General features: G+C 46.4%; 1 long non-coding RNA gene across 1 annotated transcript in view; it reads left to right on the top strand.

Moving 5' to 3' along the window:
• LOC137517843 (uncharacterized) overlaps window positions 1-14,070 on the top strand; it is a 45,046-nt gene extending 30,976 nt beyond the window's left edge. Inside the window, exon 3 of the long non-coding RNA XR_011020688.1 lies at window positions 13,835-14,070. This is a non-coding gene — a long non-coding RNA (uncharacterized lncRNA). The remainder of the gene's footprint in view (window positions 1-13,834) is intronic.
• Window positions 14,071-20,977: the final 6,907 nt, after the last annotated feature.

Consider the following 20,977-nt stretch of genomic DNA (forward strand, 5'->3'; position numbering starts at 1 on the left):
AAATGGGGTTATGCTGTGCCATGCGTAGCGCGCCGCGCCGAAAAATGGGTGTGGTCATGGACCAGAATGTGGGTGCAGTCACGGGTGGATACAAATTTACATAAACTTAGCAATGGAGGGACATTAGATTAAGACAGAGGTGGCGAACCTTTTGGAGGCCGAGTGCCCAAACTGCAACCCAAAAGTCACTTATCTATCGCAAAGTGCCAACAGCAATTTTAACTAAATACAAACATTTTAACTCATACATGAACATTATGGAAAATCCAAGTTGAAAATAAACTGTAAAGATTGACAATTTCATCCATCCTACTGAAAAATGTATTCATTTTTTTAGAACCTCCCAGTTTTATTTTCTGTTTTAAAAAGCTAAAAAAGTAGGTTTAATGCTATTGTCTCATATGATGATGATTCAGCTTTTCCCATAGTCTCACAGTTAGCAATCATGTGACCCCCAACAAGACAAATTCAGCAATTATGAGGCCCCTATCAAGACAAATTCAGCAATCATGTGACCCCCAACAAGACAAATTCAGCAATCATGAGGCCCCCAACATGACAAATTCAGCAATCATAAGGCCCCCAACATGACAAATTCAGCAATCATGAGGCCCCCCAACAAGACAAATTCAGCAATCTTGTGACCCCCAACAAGACAAATTCAGCAATCATGTGACCCCCAACAAGACAAATTCAGCAATCATGAGGCCCCCCAACAAGACAAATTCAGCAAGCATGAGGCCCCCAACAAGACAAATTCAGCAATCATGGGGCCCCCAACAAGACAAATTTAGCAATCATGAGGCCCCCAACAAATCATGAGGCCACCAACAAGACAAATTCATCAATCATGAGGCCCCCAACAAGACAAATTCTGCAGTCATGAGGCACCCAACAAGACAAATTCTGCAGTCATGAGTAGTGTTGGGCGAACACCTAGATGTTCGGGTTCGCGAACGTTCGCCGAACATCGCCGCGATGTTCGGGTGTTCGCGCCGAACTCCGAACATAATGGAAGTCAATGGGGACCCGAACTTTCGTGCTTTGTAAAGCTTTCTTACATGCTACATACCCCAAATTAGCAGGGTATGTGCACCTTGGGAGTGGGTACAAGAGGGAAAAAAATATGTGAAAAAGAGCTTATAGTTTTTGAGAAAATTGATTGTAAAGTTTCAAAGGAAAAACTGTCTTTTAAATGTGGAAAATGTCATGTTTCTTTGCACAGGTAACATGCTTTTTTTCGCCATGCAGTCATAAATGTAATACAGAGAAGAGGTTCCACGAAAAGGGACCGGTAACGCTAACCCAGCACCAGCAGCAGCAGACGTGATGGAACAGGAGGAGGCGCAGGAGGAGAAGGCCACGCTTTGTGAGACACAACAACCCAGGCCTTGCATGAGGACAAGAAGCGTGCGGATAGCATGCTTTGTACCGCCATGCAGTCATAAATGTAATAAAGATAAGTGGTTCAATAAACAGGGACCACGCGGCAACGCTAACCCAGCAGCAGCAGACGTGATGGAACAGGAGGAGGCGCAGGAGGAGAAGGCCACGCTTTGTGAGACACAACAACCCAGGCCTTGCATGAGGACAAGAAGCGTGCGGATAGCATGCTTTGTACCGCCATGCAGTCATAAATGTAATAAAGATAAGTGGTTCAATAAACAGGGACCACGCGGCAACGCTAACCCAGCAGCAGCAGACGTGATGGAACAGGAGGAGGTGCAGGAGGAGAAGGCCACGCTTTGTGAGACACAACAACCCAGGCCTTGCATGAGGACAAAAAGCGTGCGGATATAGCAGCAATGCTTTTTGCCGCCATGTAGTCATAAATGTAATACAGATGAGAGGTTCAATAAACAGGGACCGGAAACGCTACACCATCCCAGATGTTCATTGGTCATGTTACTTGGTTGGGGTCCTGGAGTGTTGCGTAGTCATTTCCAATCCAGGATTGATTCATTTTAATTTGAGTCAGACGGTCTGCATTTTCTGTGGAGAGGCGGATACGCCGATCTGTGACGATGCCTCCGGCAGCACTGAAACAGCGTTCCGACATAACGCTGGCTGCCGAGCAAGCCAGCACCTCTATTGCGTACATTGCCAGTTCGTGCCAGGTGTCTAGCTTCGATACCCAATAGTTGAAGGGTGCAGATGGATTGTTCGACACAGCTACGTCATCTGACATGTAGTCCTTGACCATCTTCTCCAGGCGATCGGTGTTAGAGGTGGATCTGCACGCTTGCTGTTCAGTGGGCTGCTGCTGCATGGGTGTCAGAAAATTTTCCCACTCCAAGGACACTGCCGATACCATTCCCTTTTGGTCACTAGTTGCGGCTTGCGTTGCTTGCTGCCCTCCTGGTCGTCCTGGGTTTGCGGAAGTCAGTCTGTCGGCGTACAACTGGCTAGAGGAGGGGGAGGATGTCAATCTCCTCTCTAAAGTCTCCACAAGGGCCTGCTGGTATTCTTCCATTCTTCATCATCCTCTTGTGAGCGTTGTGATAGTTGTTGTGATGCATCATAGTCGTCACCTTCCTCCTGGTCTGCTTCTGCTGACCATTCGCGCTGAATTGTGGAAGTCCAACGTGCACCGCTCTGGCCCTCGTCAGTGGTGGCATGAAATTCTTGCTCCAACTCCAGCTGTTCCTCCTCCTCTTCTTCGTCATAGCTGCTGGGGCCAGCGTTCCCTGAGGCGGATGGCCTGATGTTGGTACCATCACGCTGATCGTTTTCTCCTTCAGATTCCCCCAGTTGCATCATGACAGCTGTTTCCTTGATTTTCAACATTGACCTCTTCAGTAAACACAGCAGTGGTATGGTAATGCTGACTGAAGAGTTGTCACTGCTCACAAGCAACGTGGATTGCTCAAAATTTTGGAGGACTTGGCAGAGGTCCAACATGTTGGCCCAATCGGATCCACAGAAGCTTGGCAGCTGTCCGGATGCGCCTCGGTACTGCGCCGTCATGTACTGGACCACTGCACTCTTCTGCTCACAAAAGCGGGCTAGCATGTGCAGCGTAGAATTCCAGCGCGTAGGGACATCACACAGCAAGCGATGGTGGGGGAGATTGAAGCGCTCCTGCATCTTGGCGAGTGCCCCCGAAGCAGTACTGGAATTTCTACAATGTTTGGCCACTCGACGCACCTTCAACAGAAGATCGGCCACGCCTGGGTATGTCCTCAGGAACCGCTGAACTACTAGGTTCATCACGTGCGCCAGGCAAGGGATGTGTGTCAGCTTAGCCAACCTTAAAGCGCGAATGAGATTACTCCCATTATCACACACAACCATGCCCGGTTTCAGGTCCAGCGGTGCCAGCCACAAATCCGTCTGTTCCTTTATTCCCTTCCAAATTTCCTCCCCTGTGTGCTGCTTATCCCCAAGGCAGATCAGCTTCAGCAACGCTTGCTGACGCATGCCAACAGCTGTGCTGCACTGCTTCCACGATCCTACTGCTGCTGGGTTAGCGTTTCCGGATGAGGTACAGCTTTGAGATGCGTTGGAGGAGAAGGAGTCAGAGAGGTAGGTGCTGCTGTTGTTATCCAGTGGGAGGGACGGCGGTGCAGCTGTTTGCGGCGTGGGCAACACCCGCGCCGTAGCAGGTGAGGAATCGCTGCCAGGCTCCACAAGGTTCACCCAGTGCGCGGTAAGGGAGATGTATCGACCCTGGCCGAACGCACTCGTCCAGGTGTCAGTGGTGAGGTGAACCTTGCAGGCAACGGCATTCTTCAAGCTTCGGGTTATTTTGCTGAGCACGTGCTCATGCAACTCAGGCACTGCAGAGCGCGCAAAGTGGTAGCGGCTGGGAACCACGTAACGTGGGATGGCCACTGACATCATGCCCTTGAAGCTGTTTGTCTCCACCACTCGATATGGCAGCATTTCGCAGGCCAGAAGCTTGGCTATGCTGGCTGTTACTGCCACGGCCCGGGGGTCATTTGCTGGCAATTTCCTCTTGCGCTCAAACATCTCCGACACAGACAACTGAACCGTAGCGCTGCACACGGAAGGGCTGTTGGTTGTTGTGTTTGATGAAGACTGGGAGACCTCAAGAGCACTACTCCGGAAAGTGACAGTGTCAGCGTCGTCTGATGTCTGTGAATGTTGTGAACCACGCAATGGCTGGGCTACCGCTGGTGCTGAGGCGGGTCTGGTGGTGAGTCTGGTGAACCCAAGGGAGGCAGTGTTGCTGGTACCCTGTCCTGCCGAGTTTGCCCACAGAGTGGGATGTTTGGATAGCATGTGGCGGCTCATGCTGGTGGTGGAGAGGTTGTTAATACTTTTCCCCCTGCTCAGGCGGGTCTTGCACACCTTGCAAATCGCCATGGTAACATCCTCAGTGCAGTCTTCAAAGAAAGCCCAGACTTTGGAGCACCTGCCTTGCTGGCGATTTCTGTTTGCTCCTCTTTTGCCTCTCACTTGAACTTCCACGCTTGTGGTGCCTGAAATTGCGCGCCGCCTACCTTGTGGCACAAGGCGAACTCGTGCAGCAGTGGGTTCTTCAACAGACTCATCTGTGCTGCTGCTACGACGGCGATGTTCTCGTTCACAAACAAAATCTGGGTCTCTGTCCACATTGTCCATACCCTCCTCTTCCATCTCCTCAAACTCGTCATATGTCATTGTGGGGGGCCGCCGCCGTGGAGTAGAGCTCCCCAGAACAACCTCTGCGCAGCTCACTCCAACGTCGTCTTCCAGATCTTGTCGGCCGACCTCCTGCAATTGCAACCCCTCCTGCCCAACTTGCTCTGGGATTTGGGTTTCCGAGTCCTCCTCGGACTCGCCTTGTATTTCAGTGCGCGGTGCATTTCCCACAGTTAATGGTTGTGAATCCGGGCACAACATTTCTGGCTGTTCCTCCATTGACCTTTGAAAGGTGGAAGTTTGTTGGGCTGGGAATAGCTCCTGCGAATACCCCATTGTGTCCTGAGGTAATTCATCGGACTGGTTATCTGGCAGTTGTGTGCGTGGTGTCGCTGCCGGTTGTGTCAGCTTTGTGCCCACTGGCTCCTTGTAACTGGCTGAGGACTCGGACCTCGTGCGTGATGTGCTGGTGCTGCTTAACCCACTGCTGGATGCTTGAGAGGTCATCCAAGTAATTATCTGGTCCTGTTCTTTTGGATTTGTGAGGGTTGTTGTCCTGGACAACATGGGCGGTATTGAGTGGGTTTTCTTGGGTGCTCCCCTGTGGCCTGTACGTGAACCGTCAGGGGAAACACCTCTTCCCTTGCCCCTCCCTCTTTCACCGGATTTCTTCCTCATTTTACTTATCCTTACAGTACACGCTGACTGGCAGCAGTACAGTGGCAGTACAGAAATGCTATACAGTACCACTATTCCCAGCAGCGACACAGAGCACAATGCTATACAGTGGCGGGTGAGCGGTGTACTACTATTCCCAGAAGACACAGAGTGGCAGTAAACAGAATGCTATATAGTGTGGCTGAGCGAGGTACACAGAGTGGCAGTAAACAGAATGCTATATAGTGTGGCTGAGCGAGCGGTGTACTACTATTCCCAGCAGACACAGAACAGTAAACAGAATGCTATATAGTGTGGCTGAGCGGTGTACCACTATTCCCAGCAGCGACACAGAGCACAATGCTATACAGTGGCGGGTGAGCGGTGTACCACTATTCCCAGCAGCGACACAGAGCACAATGCTATACAGTGGCGGGTGAGCGGTGTACCACTATTCCCAGCAGCGACACAGAGCACAATGCTATACAGTGGCGGGTGAGCGGTGTACTACTATTCCCAGCAGACACAGAGTGGCAGTAAACAGAATGCTATATAGTGTGGCTGAGCGAGCGGTGTACTACTATTCCCAGCAGACACAGAACAGTAAACAGAATGCTATATAGTGTGGCTGAGCGAGGTACACAGAGTGGCAGTAAACAGAATGCTATATAGTGTGACTGAGCGAGCGGTGTACTACTATTCCCAGCACACACAGAACAGTAAACAGAATGCTATATAGTGTGGCTGAGCGAGGTACACAGAGTGGCAGTAAACAGAATGCTATATAGTGTGGCTGAGCGAGCGGTGTACTACTATTCCCAGCAGACACAGAACAGTAAACAGAATGCTATATAGTGTGGCTGAGCGAGCGGTGTACTACTATTCCCAGCAGACACAGAACAGTAAACAGAATGCTATATAGTGTGGCTGAGCGAGGTACACAGAGTGGCAGTAAACAGAATGCTATATAGTGTGGCTGAGCGAGCGGTGTACTACTATTCCCAACAGACACAGAACAGTAAACAGAATGCTATATAGTGTGGCTGAGCGAGGTACACAGAGTGGCAGTAAACAGAATGCTGAGCGAGCGGTGTACTACTATTCCCAGCAGCGACACAATGACTGGGGGGACCCTGGCTAGCGTGGCTGGAGCGCGAACTACCCTGCCTGCCTACCCAAAGCTAAACCCACAGACAAATGGCGGAAATATGACATGGTTCGGGTATTTATTTACCCGAACCACGTGACAGTTCGGCCAATCAGAGCGCGTTCGGGTCCGAACCACGTGACCCGTTCGGCCAATCACAGCGCTAGCCGAACGTTCGGGGAACGTTCGGCCATGCGCTCTTAGTTCGGCCATGTGGCCGAACGGTTTGGCCGAACACCATCAGGTGTTCGGCCGAACTCGAACATCACCCGAACAGGGTGATGTTCTGCAGAACCGAACAGTGGCGAACACTGTTCGCCCAACACTAGTCATGAGGCACCCAACAAGACAAATTTAGCAATCATGAGGCCACCAACAAGACAAATTCAGCAATCATGAGGCCCCCAACAAGACAAATTCAGCAGTCATGAGGCACATAAATAGACAGCATTTCACATAAATAGGCAGAATACCCCCTTATTATGGCATTGGTAGACACCTCTCACCTGGCTTCTGAATTCTCCTCTACTGGCTGCTGTGCCTGTCTGGCCTGGCAATACTGTTTTTGGCTGGATTGGGGATGATGTGTGGGCTGAAAGGACTAGCAGTGATGCTGTGGCCTGGCTGGCGGTGATACTGTGGCTGGGCCGGCGGTGATGCTGTGGTTGGGCATCACCGTGTATGTAGAAATTATTTTTTAATCCTGGCTTAAATGACATCTGAGGTGAAAATAAACTGATGAGAAAAACAATTGGATCTATTCTCCTTCTCCTAAAAATGACTTTTTAAGATATCCCACAGTTTTATTTTATATTTAAATCTAGTTTTTAAGTTTTTACTGTTTCATTGTCTCTGCTCAATGACACCTTCACTGAAGTACGTCAGAGCTCAAATCTATGAACTGTTCACCCATTTTATATATTTCCTGCTCTCAGAAGCCATTTACTGACAGGAAAGTATTTTATGGCTGTAATTACTTATCAATGAGGGTTATGCTATAGTCTGACCCAGTCCGACCTGGACAGAAACTGTCACTTCCATACCTGATGTTTAAATCTTTCAGGCAGAAAAAGAAAAAAAGGAACACAGCCTAGTTATTTGTGTGCTTGGCACTATACGTATACATATTCAGCAGGGGCATGTGTGCCCCTGCTAAAACGCCGCTATCCCGCAGCTAAACGGGAGTCCCTTACCTCCCAAATCCCCCCCTGCAAAATCCGCGACCAACTTGGTCATAGATTTTGCTGCTGTTGAGGCAGGGCTAACGGCTGCAGCCCTGCCTCTCAGCGCCGTCTATCAGCGGCACATCGCCGCCTCTCCCCCGCCCTTTTCAGCAAAGGAAGACTGAGAGGGGAGGGGGAGAGGCGGAGATATGCGCTGATAGACGCGCATGGAGGCAGGGCTGTGGCCATTAGCCCTGCCTCACCAGGAAGAGATCCCCGGGACTCCAGGAGGGGATTTGGGAGGTAAGGGACCCCCGTTTAGCCGCGGGATAGCGGTGTTTTAGCAGGGGCACACATGCCCCTGCTGAATATAAGCTCTGAAGCGAGATTTATTCTCGCTTCAGAGTCTTTTTAAGGACCATAGCATTTGTGGGGAAATGTGCTGCCAATCTCATAGCATTTGTGGGGAAATGTGCTGCCAATCTCATAGCATTTGTGGGGAAATGTGCTGCCAATCTCATAGCATTTGTGGGGAAATCTGCTGCCAATCTCATTGCATTTGTGGGGAAATCTGCTGCCAATCTCATTGCATTTGTCGGGAGATCTGCTGCCAATCTCATTGCATTTGTGGGGAAATATGCTGCCAATCTGATTCCATTTGTGGGGAAATCTGTTGCCAATCTCATTGCATTTTGTGGGGAAATCTTCTGCGAATCTGATTGTTTTTTGTGGTCGGCCGGCCCTCCACCATGTGGTCTGGAAAAAAAAACGGCCCTTAATGCCCGCGAAGTTGGACAGCACACTGCTAAGGTCTTGTATATTTGGCCCCACCCATGACCAAGCCCACATGTTGTTGTGATCGTCCTCTTTTTTGGAAACCAAAATATGGTCACCCTATTCTTACTCCCTCAGTGGCAGCAGGTGGGGAGGACGAGCGGGCCCCTCAGGGTCCCAGGTCCCGGTCGCACAGGTGACTGCTGCAACCGTTGCCCCTACGCCCCTGCCTTCTTCGACACCCTCAACAAAATTTCATATTTAGATGAGTTTTGAAACTCAAACCAAATATCCCATTTATCATAAAAAAACCCAATCTATCCTGCTGAAGAGCAATCTGATTCTCCGCATCCTTCAATAAATTAACTTTCCTAATCCAAACTCTAATGGTTGGAGGATCCTGACATCTCCACTTACTGTAATTGGAATCAAGCTTTTAGCAGCAATCAATAACTGGGGAACCAATGATCTCTTATAACCATGGGCGTCCGCAAAATTTTTTCCAGGGGGTACAAAAAGGGGGCGGGGGTTATGGGAAGAAGTGGCGCAGCGTGCGTAGATGTAGCACATGCTGAAAAATGGGGTTATGTTGTGGCGTGCGTAGCGCGCCGCGCCGAAAAATGGGTGTGGTCATGGACCAGAATGTGGGTGCAGTCACGGGTGGATACAAATTTACATGAACTTAGCTATGGTGGGACATTAGATTAAGACAGAGGTGGCGAACCTTTTGGAGGCCGAGTGCCCAAACTGCAACCCAAAAGTCACTTATCTATCGCAAAGTGCCAACAGCAATTTAAACTAAATACAAACATTTTAACTCATACATGAACATTATGGAAAATCCAAGTTGAAAATAAACTGTAAAGATTGACAATTTCATCCATCCTACTCCTGAAAAATGTATTCATTTTTTTAGAACCTCCCAGTTTTATTTTCTGTTTTAAAAAGCTAAAAAAGTAGGTTTAATGCTATTGTCTCATATGATGATGATTCAGCTTTTCCCATAGTCTCACAGTTAGCAATCATGTGACCCCCAACAAGACAAATTCAGCAATTATGAGGCCCCCATCAAGACAAATTCAGCAATCATGTGACCCCCAACAAGACAAATTCAGCAATCATGAGGCCCCCAACATGACAAATTCAGCAATCATAAGGCCCCCCAACATGACAAATTCAGCAATCATGAGGCCCGCCAACAAGACAAATTCAGCAATCATAAGGCCCCCAACATGACAAATTCAGCAATCATGAGGCCCCCCAACAAGACAAATTCAGCAATCATGAGGCCCCCAACAAGACAAATTCAGCAATCATGGAGCCCCCAACAAGACAAATTCAGCAATCATGAGGCCCCCAACAAGACAAATTCTGCAGTCATGAGGCACATAAATAGACAGCATTTCACATAAATAGGCAGAATGCCCCCTTATTATGGCATTGGTAGACACCTCTCACCTGGCTTCTGAATTCTCCTCTACTGGCTGCTGTGCCTGTCTGGCCTGGCAATACTGTTTTTGGCTGGATTGGGGATGATGTGTGGGCTGAAAGGACTAGCAGTGATGCTGTGGCCTGGCTGGCGGTGATACTGTGGCTGGGCCGGCGGTGATGCTGTGGTTGGGCATCACCGTGTATGTAGAAATTATTTTTTAATCCTGGCTTAAATGACATCTGAGGTGAAAATAAACTGATGAGAAAAACAATTGGATCTATTCTCCTTCTCCTAAAAATGACTTTTTAAGATATCCCACAGTTTTATTTTATATTTAAATCTAGTTTTTAAGTTTTTACTGTTTCATTGTCTCTGCTCAATGACACCTTCACTGAACTACGTCAGAGCTCAAATCTATGAATTGTTCACCCATTTTATATCTTTCCTGCTCTCGGAAGCCATTTACTGACAGGAAAGTATTTTATGGCTGTAATTACTTATCAATGAGGGTTATACTATAGTCTGACCCAGTCCGATCTGGTCTCGACCCAGATAGAAACTGTCTTTTTCATACCTGATGTTTAAATCTTTCAGGCAGAAAAAGAAAAACAGGAACACAGCCTAGTTATTTGTGTGCTTGGCACTATACATATACATGTCTATCTCATCATGTCACATGTCACCTTGGTTGTCCTTTAAGTACCCCTTTAACCACTTAAGGACTGCTGTCATAAAACCCCTTAAATATTCAGCAGGGGCATGTGTGCCCCTGCTAAAATGCCGCTATCCCGCGGCTAAACGGGGATCCCTTACCTCCTAAATCCCCCCCCCCCCCGCAAAATCCGCAACCAACTTGGTCGTAGATTTTTCTGCTGTTGAGGCAGGGCTAACGGCTGCAGCCCTGCCTCTCAGCGCCGTCTATCAGCGGCGCATCGCCGCCTCTCCCCCGCCCCTCTCAGCAAAGGAAGACTGAGAGGGGCGGGGGAGAGGCGGAGATACGCGCTGATAGACGCGCATGGAGGCAGGGCTGCGACCATTAGCCCTGCCTCACCAGGAAGAGATCCCCGGGACTCCACGAGGGGATTTGGGAGGTAAGGGACCCCCGTTTAGCTGTGGAATAGCGGCGTTTTAGCAGAGGCACACATGCCCCTGCTGAATATAAGCTCTGAAGCGAGATTTATTCTCGCTTCAGAGTCTCTTTAAGGACCAGTCACTTTTTTTCCATTCAGACCACTGCAGCTTTAACGGTTTATTGCTCGGTCATACAACCTACTATCTAAAATAATTTTACCTCCTTTTATTGTCACTAATACAGCTTTCTTTTGGTGCTATTTTATTGCTGCTGTGATTTTTAGTTTTTATGATATTCATCAAAAAAGACATGAATTTTGTCAAAAAAATGATTTTTTTAACTGTCTGTGCTGGCATTTTTCGAATAAAGTAAAATTTCTATATACATTTTTGTCCAGATTTATTGTGCTACATGTCTTTGATAAAAAAAATCCAATAAGTGTATATTTATTGGTTTGGGTAAAAGTTATAGCGTTTACAAACTATGGTGCAAAAAGTGAATTTTCCCATTTTGAAGCATCTCTGACTTTTCTGAGCACCTGTCATGTTTCATGAGGTGCTAGAATTCCAGGATAGTATAAATACCCCACAAATGACCCCATTTTGGAAAGAAGACATCCCAAAGTATTCACTAAGAGGCATGGTGAGTTCATAGAAGATTTTATTTTTTTGTCACAAGTTAGCGGAAAATGACACTTTGTGACAGAAAAAGTTTCCATTTCTGCTAACTTGTGACAGAAAAAAATGAAATCTGCCACGGACTCACCATGCCCCTCTCTGAATACTTTGGTGTGTCTTCTTTCCAAAATGGGGTCATTTGTGGGGTGTGTTTACTGTCCTGGCATTTTGGGGGTGCTAAATTGTAAGCACCCCTGTAAAGCCTAAAGGTGCTCATAGGACTTTGGGCCCCTTAGCGCACCTAGCGCACCTAGGCCATGCTGGGTGGGAGAAATATCTCTGTAAATGAGATTTTTTTGATTTTTTTTTACACACAATTGTCCATTTACAGAGAGATTTCTCCCACCCAGCATGGGTATGTGTAAAAATACACCCCAAAACACATTATACTACTTCTCCTGAGTACGGCGATACCACATATGTGACACTTTTTTGCAGCCTAGGTGCGCTAAGGGGCCCAAAGTCCAATGAGTACCTTTAGGATTTCACAGGTCATTTTGCGACATTTGGTTTCTAGACTACACCTCTTACGGTTTAGGGCCCCTAAAATGCCAGGGCAGTATAGGAACCCCACAAGTGACCCCATTTTAGAAAGAAGACACCCCAAGGTATTCTGTTAGGTGGGTTCATAGAAGATTTTATTTTTTGTCACAAGTTAGCGGAAATGGATTTTTATTGTTTTTTTTTCACAAAGTGTAATTTTTCCAAATTTATAAATTTATAAAGTGGCACTTTATAAATACAATAAATAAAAATAAAATAAATCATCCTGATTCAAAACTTCTTGCATTAACTGGATATTCTATGAGACAGGTCATCTAAACATTGCCAAAAAAATCATCTATTTCACCAGCAGATGGCAGCCATACACCATTCTTTTTTTTTGTTTCTAAGAATTCTGTACCAGCAGCTGTTCAGGTATATTTGTTGCTGTGGCCCTCTATGAGGAGCTTTCCAATTTTGGAAAACGCTTGTGATTTCCAGTTCATGAATCATCACAATTTTGTGCACGATTCCCGGAGTAATCCTAAAGGAATGCAATTTGCCTCTGCATTCCTTCAATGCAGTCGCTCTGGGATCGCTCCAAAAATGCAGCATTCAGAGCTTTTGCAATCGTTCTGCAATCCCAACGCTACACCCCCAAAGGGTTTATTGTTGCAGCGCTTTGCCAGGCAAGCGCTGCAGGAAGCGCTCTAGTGAGCCCGGGCCCAACTCACCCAGCATATTTAGATTTCATGTTTCAAAACAGGTTGTTTTTATTGAGATAAGTTTAGGTAAGTTGATCCGCACATTCTTTTTCTCGGAGGTGAAAATATTTGTTTTTGAACAGAGGTGTCAGATTAGAGTCAAATACATTAAAAACAGTTTAATAGGGAGTAGCGGTAGGAGGACTTACCTCCCCAAATAAACTCAAAGCAGTCAGCATCCAGTAGAAAAATTCTTTATTCATTAACTCCAAAAAAGTAACGCATTTCACAGGCATTTACCCGCTTCCTCAGGCAATAAATAGGAGCGACTGATCTGTAGTTCAAAGCCAGCAAAAGCGCATCCCTTTTAAATAGTTTTTAACATATTTTACTCTAATCTGTCGCTTCTGTTCAAGAACAAATATTCTTAAGTCCATCCGTGGAAGGATGCTGCCCCTTTCCATTCCATGTCTACAGAAAGCAACTTTTTAATCCGAGTGGGGTCAGGTCTAATTTTTCCACCTGCTATTGCAGTGGTTGCCTTAGCAGTAACTCACCTTTGTGAGTACCCATTTCTTATCTATCTTAAAGGAAACCAGAAACAAACAAACATAGATTTACACATACCTGGGGTTTCCTCCAGCCCCATCCGCACGGATCGCTCCCATTCCACCATCCTCAGTCTTTTCCCTATTCGGTCCTGGGTCCCGTAACTTCGGCCAGTCGCGGACAGTTTTACGTACGCGCAGTGCCTTCCCTCAGTCTCTCCAGCGGAGAATAGTACTGTGCCTGCGCAGTACTATTCTCCACTGGAGAGAGACTGAGGGAGCGCACTGCGCTTGCGTCGACTGGCCGAAGTTACGAGACCCAGGACCGAAGAGGGAGAAGACTGAGGATGGTGGAATGGGAGCGATCCGTGCGGATGGGGCTGGAGGAAACCCCAGGTATGTTTAAATCTTTTAAGTATGTTTGTCTCTGGTACACTTTAAGAGAAATCACACTGTACTAAAAAACTACACTATCAAGGGCCCTTGATTGTTCTTTTTTTGTTTTTCAAGTACCGAGGTGATAATTAATTGATGAGATACATAATTGTACATATCCTCCATCTCCTAAAAATGATTTTTTTTTTTTTTAGAATCTTGCAGTTTTATTCATTAAAGAGATAAGATGACCTGCAATCAATCGTTTCTGCAACAGCAGACTGTCCTGGGTGCTCCATCTAGTGCAAGAAGTAGTACAGCCCTATGCACTGCCTGCTGCTATTTTCCCGAATGTTACATGAATTATGAAAAAAGATCCCAGGTGGAAGAACACAGTAGCTGAACACCACAGTGGCACCCGTAGCCATGGCTACACTCAGGGATGTGAGCACCTGTAGCCTTGTGGTAGGTACGCCACTGCCTCTCCTGTATATGGTTGAACAAAATATTCGAGAGAGATTAGGGTGGGTACCATGAGAGAAGCCTGCACGAGGCGTACCTGCTAACACACGTATTGCTTTTATGTGGAACTGATGTCTCTATTGCATGCAGTTCTCGTCATCACCGTGCTCTCGGCATTCCAATGGCCAGATCTCCCTTCAGTCTGGGGCACCACTAGCTACTTAATACTGAGGGTAACTCTGTATGCCTAATGCTAAGGGACACCTGTAGCTATGATGGGCGGGTTTGTAGGTTCATGGAGGGCAGGGTGCAAGGACATCTATGTCTATAGGCTCCTGTGATGTAAATCCATGCCTGGCAGCTACTATGGTGCCCTGGAGCACAGGGGGCCCAGGTGGTACTTAATATTCACCATTAACTTTCTTGTGTTTCTCCCCCCTCTGGCTTTGTCTCAGTGCCCATGGACTATGTGCAGTGTCCAGGGCCGGGCCGAGGCATAGGCTGGAGAGGCTCCAGCCTCAGGGCGCAGTGTAGGAGGGGGCGCAGAATTTATTCAGCTGTCATTCCTAATTGTGTTTGAAGCAGAAATAAATAAGAAAAGGGGATACATGGCAGTGACTGCAAGCCAGATAACTAGATATTAAGGTGTTGGGGAGGTTGTGGGCCCTGTGGCGCCTCTTAGTCTAATAGCAATCAGTGTGTGACAGCCGGGGTGGGATGGATGGAGGGGCGCACTTTGGTGTCTCAGCCTTGGGTGCTGGAGGACCTTGTCCCGGCTCTGGCAGTGTCGATTGCATGAGAATGTAAATTGCCCAATTAACTCTTATCCAGAGGGTAGGGGCAAGTGGTATTACTTAAGAGTGCCTACATCTCAGGGCCCCATGACACTTTTGCTATGGGGCCCCCTGATTTCTAGCTATGCCACTATTAGGGGGCCCTAACTACTACTTTTCTCCCTTCGATAAAGGGGTCCATCCTTCAGATCAGATGTTTTTGTGGCTACACTTGTTATGGGTGTGAAGATCCTGGTGGTCACACTTGTTTTATGACCCTTGTAAGATGGGCCCCCAGGTTGTAAGGGTCACCAGGGTTAGACACGAGGGAAAGGGTGTTAACATTGGGGGGCTCCATCCAGGGATTAGCAGAAACTACGCCAGTGCGAATTTATGCATCGTAGTTAGTAGGTGAAGTTTCAAAACTGTGCTTACAAATTTACGCGTAGCGAAATACCGCTATGCGTAGCTTACGCCCACTATGCGTAGTTAACCTGTGTATTACAAATGCGTTACTCGCGTCTAATTGTCCGCGTGCGATTGTATGCTTACAAATGTAAGCATTGGAAAGGGGGATGTACGCATAGAAGAGTTCCTCGTATAAGAATTTAAATAGGTATTGATGCATACAATTTTCTGCATACGGGCAAAAAGTACCCGCATACACTACGCTTCACACTACGCATAATTGTGTATTTTAACGCGTAGTCTACGAAATGCATACGAAGCGGATATTTCATTTCGAAGCCGTAGTTTGGCGAAGCGTAATTTGGTAAAACTACGTGTAGTTACAGCGTAGCGAAGTTGGCTGACTACGACCATCCCTGGCCCCATCAAAGCTTTGCTCGGGGACCCATGATTTATGTGTTGGGCACATTAGGAGACGTATTCCATATTCATGGATGAAGTTTTTGGAAATGCTGGAATTGTTGCAATCTATCGCTAGAAGTCTTTCTTGTGAACTTTATAGCCAATTTTTACAGAGCTTGCACATTATGTAGAAAGGATTTTAGTCATTAAATTTTACTGAGTGAAACCAGCTGAGCACAACTGCACAGCTCATCCTCACGGCCTGCAGCGGATCTCACGGCTGTGCAGTGTAATGGTAGCACTGTTTTGACACATTGAAGTGTGGAGAGTGAGGTTTGGTGGATTCCAGACACATTTTTAAAATCAGATTATGCACTTCTGTCTACTTACTCTATACACAACAGAGATCGCATCCCTGGCACTAGAGTTTTTATTTGTCATTTAAAGGAACCATGGATGGGTTTATACAAACTTAAAGGGAAGCTGAGGTGAGAGGCCTTTTAGGCTGGTTTCACACCAGGACGTTGCGCTTTAGGGGACGTTATGGTCGCATAACGTGCCCCTAACGCAACGCCTGGTGCTCTCTGCTGTGGACGTCAGAGTGAGCCGCGTTGTGCAGCTCACTCTGGCGTCCGTGATGCGTACTCTTGGACGCATGCGGCATCACGTGGTCCCGCCCGGCCAATCGCCGCACAGAGCGGCCGCCCCAGGAAGTATACACTGCACGTCACTGAGTGCAGTGAATATTAATTAGCCATGTGCCTGGCCGCTCTCCGCTCCTCCCCAACGTTACCGAGCATGTGCAAGCAGTCTAACGCGGCTCTGCCGCTTATATAGTACTGCATGCAGTACGTTGTCTTGTGGCGCAGCGTTACTAAGTAACGCAACGTGGGCACTGTGAACAGCCCATTGATTTTTCATTGCTGTGCGGTGGGGTGCGTTACAGGCTGCTCTAACGTGCGCCTGTAACGTCCCACTGTGAAACCAGCCTTAAAGAATACCTGCTGCCTGACAGTTCTGCTTATCACTTTGGCGCCAGTAGTGTCTGAATCACACGCCTGCACTGGCTTAGCCAATCAGACTTCAGTCAGAGCACCATATCTGCATGCTTGTTCAGGGTCTATGGCTGAAGGCTCATACACACGCTCAACAAAAGTCTTTTAAATGCACAATTATCAAACAACTTTTGTTGTTGAAACAAACCAAAAAAGTTGTTTGCTGTTGTTCATTGTTAAAAAAAAACAAGATATAGATTATTTTGTTGTGATAAGTAGTGATAAAGTTATTGGTGAATGAATGGAAGGAGCGCTGAAAGGTGAACATGGTCCATAAGGGGAAAAATTCCTAAGTGGTGAAGTGGTTAATGGGAATAGTGGAAACAAATTTAAAAAAATCAAAAGGAACTTGCAGTTTTTGACAAAATGCTAAGGAAAAATGTTTTTTTATTTTATTTGAACTCAGGAAAAAAGTTTAAAAACCATTTTCCTTTGCTTTTTTCAAAAATTATCTCAAAAACTACAAGGTCTTTTTGAAAAAAATTTTTTTTACTTATTCCCATGAGTAGCAATTTTGGTAACAATAGTATGTATGGGAACTTTGCAATTAACTTCTAAACTTAGCATGAGATTACATACAACTTTTCCCGAAATTTCGCCGTACGACTTTGCATCATAATTGCGAATTACGATACAAAATTACAGTTATGCAAAATTAGTGCTCATCACTAATAAATTCTACTAGATAATCTTCTGATACTGTTCACTATTATTTCTATGTTTGGTATGTTGGGAGTATACTAAATTCCTACTAACATAAAATAATTACAGATACTGTATATTCCTGCGTATAAGACTCATTTTTAACCCTTGAAAATCTTCTGAAAAGTTGGGGGTCGTCTTATACGCCAGGTATCATTGATGCTGGGTGATACCCCCTATCCTGTTACCGTCTCTCAGATCTTGCTGCTGAGGACTGTAGTGAAGCGACGCAGGTGCACATGTGCGAGATCTGAGAGGCAGAGAGGGAGGTAAATAGGATACAAGGGTGGGCCAGAGGGGTGAAAGAAGCATATTTTATGGGCACAGCATGATCTATTCTTCCATATTGCTCTGATAAACAGGTAGACAAGGAGAGCTGACCAATCCACTTAGGGAAAACGAGAGCTGACCAATCCAACCAGTCAATTGACTATATACTGTTATATACATACAGTACAGCACCAGTATATGATTTCTTTTTTAATTTGGTGTGCGTTGGAAGAGGGGTAGTCTTATACAATGAGTATATCACAAACTCTATATTTTAACTGAAAAAGTTGGGGGGTCGTCTTATACACCCAGTCGTCTTATACGCCGGAATATACGGTACTCCATTCTGAGTCTCTCTAATATCTAATTACTGACCTAAGTAGCAGGAAACCTCCGGATGGTCGAGAGGCATTCCGGATCCTTCTGCAGCCCACTATTCCAGTGCAGGGACCATCTGTACCTATAGGACTCAGGGAGAATTAATTAGGTTTCTTCTGGCCGTGCTTCTGGTCGTGGGCGTGTACATCTGAACTGGGCATGTGTGAGTAAGGTCCATGCATGTCCATTGTCCAATAGAACAAAGCCAATCAAGCATGACTTTCATCCATGGACAGTGGACCACTGTATGAGAGGGAGAGAATGTTAGTAGTTGGGGGCCCACCACAGGCCTGGGCCCCCCTGCACTTGCAGGGACTGCCTTCCTATAAGTACGCCCTTGGCTCCACTGTCTGCATCAGTGAAACCAAATCACACAGGTGGTGTTATCGATAGCCTTCAGTTCACCACTGATTGGGTATTTGTATAAGTCAACACCGGTTGTCAAAAACACTTACTCTGCTTATTGCTTAAATTCTTAGCCTGTTTTATTTTATCCTACCAGTTACTCTTGTTGGTTGCCTGATGAAGCCGGTGAATGCCTGTGAAACGCATTGCATTGTTTGGAGTGTTCAATTAAATAATTTTTCAACTTATTACTTGACTGTTTGAGTCTATTTGGAGTGGTAAGTCCACCACTACCTCCCATTTTAAACTGCTATTAACTTTTTTCACTCTACTCAAGATCCTCTGTTCTAAAACTAATCAAATCACACAGGTGTAGTGATTGGTGAGCGTTTCCTTGCACTGATGAGGATCAACCAATCCGAAACAGTCTGTATGCATGTTGGATTATTGTGGCTCCTTACAATTAACAAGCTGACACATTCCAGCGGTTATGGAGGTGTGGTTAGCTTTCAGTGACATCAAAGAGATGATTTGCATATTCAGCAGTGATGCATCGTGGAAGACATTATATGCTCACCCCAACCTGAATTATCACAAATGCCTTCTGTTTTAAGAAGGAAAACTTTTGTTTTGCATAACATTGTAGTAAGAGGTTTTTTTGGACCTTTGTAGCCCCTTACACACTCCTAGGAGTTCTGGTTCACTATGAGCTTGCTGGGTAATCTGTAACTTCAAGAAACCTGATTGAGAAGGATAGGGATGGAAATACTGCTACTCCTACACGCAATCTCTGCTCTACCAACAACATTCTCCTGTCTTCTTCTCTGGTCACCTCTTCTCACTCCCACTTGGAAGACTTCTCTCGATCCTCTCCCCTCCTCTGGAACACCCTGTAACGAGCTTACCTTTCTGCAGCGGGTCCTGCGACGTCCCCCGCGGCGCCTCCAGCGGTATTCGCTCACGAGGCGAGACTTCCGCGTTGCCATCCTCCGATGGCATCCCTAGCAGCCCTGCGGCGGTGAATCAATGCGCGCGTGCGCAGTACGGTCAGACGCGCGGGACAGGGCGGCCTTTATAGGCTGAGGAGGCGTGTTTGATGAGGTGTCAGCTGTGATGTCCAGCTGACACCTTTTTGCAGGAGGTGCTGTCAATTCTGGGGGTGGGCTTAGGGTCTGTCCCTGGAGTACTTAAGGCCAGAGCATTCACTTGCTCATCGGCCTTGATACTAATCAGTTCGCTGGTTCTTGGCCCTTAGCTAGTGAGAATCTTGAGAGCTACATTTCATATATTGCGCATCAGCACGGTATATATGTACTCTAGTCAGTCAGTGTATTTAATTCAATTCAATTCAATTCACTTTATTGTCATTGTGTAACACAACGAAATTACTTTTCATGACAACCCCACGGTGCATATAGGGAACATAGTGATAGTAACAAGGAAGAGAAGAAATTATACAAGTATGCCAGGTATTACAGATGTTTAAACAATTTGTACACAGTGTTAATTATTTCAGAGAGGATTCAGAGTTTATCAAGTTTATGGCGGATGGGAAAAAGCTGTCTTTCAGTCTGTTTGTGTGTGTGCGGATTGATCTAAAACGTTTACCTGATGGAAGGAGCTCAAACAGGGCATTTCCAGGGTGAGTGTTGTCCTTGATAATGTTTTTGGCCCTTCTCAAGCTGCGAGTATTATACAAAAGTTCCAGTGATGGTAGTTCAGTGCCAATAATGGCTTCTGCTGTTTTAACAACTCGCTGCAGGGCTTCTCTAGTAGCCTTCGTGCAGCTGTTGTACCAGGCAGTCATGCAATTGGTCAGAACGCTTTCTATAGTGCATCTGTAGAAATTAACCAGCAGCTTCTGTGGGAGGTTAGCGCTCCTTAGTTTTCTCAGAAAGTAGAGGCGTTGTTGTGCTTTGCCAGTTAGAGCTAAAGCATTGTCAGCCCAGGACAGGTTCTCTGCGATGGTGACTCCCAAAAATTTGAAGCTTGAAGCTTATTGTAGTATTGTAATTCTGTACTATTGTATGTTTTTGTGTACCGACCTTTGCTTGCCTCTTGACTATGAATCTGCCTAGCCCCTCTGTACTACTGCTATGTGATTTCTGTGTACGACTCGGCCTGCCCCTGACTTCGCTCCTGTTTGATCCTTCCAATACGATTGACATATGATTTATGTGTATGACTCTGCCTGATTTCTGACTACGATTTTGCCTAGCCCGTCTGTACTATAGCCATCTGCTCACGTGAATGACCTCGGCCTGTCTTTGACCACGCTATTTCTTACTAGTACTCTGAATTGCACTTGTTACGCTTGCTCTATTCACGTATCAGCGTGATACACCCTCACTGACCCACACTTACCCTTTTTAGGCGCAATCTGAAAACTCACCTCTTTAGGCAAGCATACCCTCCTACCTAGGACACTTCGGCCACTGGCCACCATTTCTACCATCTCATACACAGCTTCCCTCCACCTATCGTACTCGCCTATTGAGCTCTCTTCCCCTTTCTTGTCTCAGAATGCTGTGTAATGTTTGCATACCTCCCACCCCTGTGTAAA

The sequence above is a fragment of the Hyperolius riggenbachi genome, chromosome 5 (assembly GCF_040937935.1).
Source record: "Hyperolius riggenbachi isolate aHypRig1 chromosome 5, aHypRig1.pri, whole genome shotgun sequence".
Classification (NCBI taxonomy): domain Eukaryota; kingdom Metazoa; phylum Chordata; class Amphibia; order Anura; family Hyperoliidae; genus Hyperolius; species Hyperolius riggenbachi.